Source organism: Gobio gobio, assembly GCF_949357685.1.
Source record: "Gobio gobio genome assembly, chromosome: 19".
Classification (NCBI taxonomy): Eukaryota; Metazoa; Chordata; class Actinopteri; order Cypriniformes; family Gobionidae; genus Gobio; species Gobio gobio.
The window spans coordinates 630,001-632,500 of NC_137112.1; the positions used below are offsets into that span (position 1 = coordinate 630,001).

Here is a 2,500-nt window from a genome sequence, read left to right on the forward strand (position 1 = left end):
TCATGTGTCGGGTCAGTGTCACTCGTCATGTGTCGGGTCATGTGTCACTCGTCATGTGTCAGGTCATGTGTCGGGTCAGTGTCACTCGTCATGTGTCGGGTCATGTGTCGGGTCAGTGTCACTCGTCATGTGTCGGGTCATGTGTCACTCGTCATGTGTCAGGTCATGTGTCGGGTCAGTGTCACTCGTCATGTGTCGGGTCAGTGTCACTCATCATGTGTCGGGTCATGTGTCACTCGTCATGTGTCAGGTCATGTGTCGGGTCATGTGTCGGGTCATGTGTCGGGTCATGTGTCACTTGTCATGTGTCGGGTCAGTGTCACTCGTCATGTGTCGGGTCATGTGTCACTCGTCATGTGTCGGGTCATGTGTCGGGTCAGTGTCACTCGTCATGTGTCGGGTCAGTGTCACTCGTCATGTGTCAGGTCATGTGTCGGGTCATGTGTCGGGTCATGTGTCGGGTCATGTGTCACTCGTCATGTGTCAGGTCATGTGTCGGGTCAGTGTCACTCGTCATGTGTCGGGTCATGTGTCACTCGTCATGTGTCAGGTCATGTGTTGGGTCATGTGTCGGGTCATGTGTCAGGTCATGTGTGGGCTTGTCCAGAAGGGGGCGCTGGACTGACCTCTCTTGCTTGTGCTCCAGCAGACCGTCATGTGTCAGGTCATGTGTCGAGTCATGTGTCAGGTTATGTGTCGGGTCATGTGTCGGGTCATGTGTCAGTTCATGTGTCAGGTCATGTGTCGGGTCATGTGTCAGGTTATGTGTCGGGTCATGTGTCGGGTCATGTGTCAGGTCATGTGTCAGGTCATGTGTTGGGTCATGTGTCAGGTCATGTTTGAGCTTGTCCAGAAGGGGGCGCTGGACTGACCTCTCCCGTCCGTGCTCCAGCAGGCCGTCATGTGTCAGGTCATGTGTCGGGTCATGTGTCGGGTCGTGTGTCAGGACATGTGTCAGGTCATGTGTCAGGTCATGTGTCGGGTCATGTGTCGGTCATGTGTCGGGTCATGTGTCAGGTCATGTGTCGGGTCATGTGTCAGGTCATGTGTCAGGTCGTGTGTCAGGACATGTGTCGGGTCATGTGTCAGGTCATGTGTTGGGTCATGTGTTGGGGTCATGTGTAGGGTCATGTGTCAGGTCATGTGTCGGGTCATGTGTCGGGTCATGTGTCGGGTCATGTGTCGGGTCGTGTGTCAAGACATGTGCCAGGTCATGTGTCAGGTCATGTGTCGGGTTATGTGTCGGGTCATGTGTCAGGTCATGTGTCAGGTCGTGTGTCAGGACATGTGTCGGGTCATGTGTCAGGTCATGTGTCGGTTCATGTGTTGGGGTCATGTGTCGGGTCATGTGTCAGGTCATGTGTCGGGTCATGTGTCGGGTCATGTGTCAGGTCATGTGTCGGGTCATGTGTCGGGTCATGTGTCGGGTCATGTGTCGGGTCATGTGTCGGGTCTGTGTCACTCGTCATGTGTCGGGTCATGTGTCGGGTCATGTGTTGGGGTCATGTGTCGGGTCATGTGTCGGGTCATGTGTCGGGTCATGTGTCGGGTCATGTGTCGGGTCATGTGTCAGGTCATGTGTCAGGTCATGTGTCGGGTCATGTGTCGGGTCATGTGTCGGGCCATGTGTCAGGTCATGTGTCAGGTCATGTGTCAGGTCATGTGTCGGGTCAGTGTCACTCGTCATGTGTCGGTTCATGTGTTGGGGTCATGTGTCGGGTCATGTGTCAGGTCATGTGTCGGGTCATGTGTCGGGTCATGTGTCAGGTCATGTGTCAGGTCATGTGTCAGGTCATGTGTCGGGTCATGTGTCGGGTCATGTGTCGGGTCAGTGTCACTCGTCATGTGTCGGGTCATGTGTCAGGTCATGTGTCGGTTCATGTGTTGGGGTCATGTGTCGGGTCATGTGTCAGGTCATGTGTCGGGTCATGTGTCGGGTCATGTGTCAGGTCATGTGTCGGGTCATGTGTCGGGTCATGTGTCGGGTCATGTGTCGGGTCATGTGTCGGGTCTGTGTCACTCGTCATGTGTCGGGTCATGTGTCGGGTCATGTGTTGGGGTCATGTGTCGGGTCATGTGTCGGGTCATGTGTCGGGTCATGTGTCGGGTCATGTGTCGGGTCATGTGTCAGGTCATGTGTCAGGTCATGTGTCGGGTCATGTGTCGGGTCATGTGTCGGGCCATGTGTCAGGTCATGTGTCAGGTCATGTGTCAGGTCATGTGTCGGGTCAGTGTCACTCGTCATGTGTCGGTTCATGTGTTGGGGTCATGTGTCGGGTCATGTGTCAGGTCATGTGTCGGGTCATGTGTCGGGTCATGTGTCAGGTCATGTGTCAGGTCATGTGTCAGGTCATGTGTCGGGTCATGTGTCGGGTCATGTGTCGGGTCAGTGTCACTCGTCATGTGTCGGGTCATGTGTTGGGTCATGTGTCAGGTCATGTGTCAGGTCATGTGTCAGGTCATGTGTCAGGTTATGTGTCGGGTCATGTGTCGGGTCATG

At 54.8% G+C, this 2,500-nt stretch overlaps 1 protein-coding gene across 2 annotated transcripts in view; it reads right to left on the bottom strand.

Annotated features, from left to right (window-relative positions):
* The window catches only part of filip1l (filamin A interacting protein 1-like), a 126,070-nt gene that overhangs the window by 53,031 nt on the left and 70,539 nt on the right, over nt 1-2,500 (bottom strand). The window lies entirely within an intron of this gene.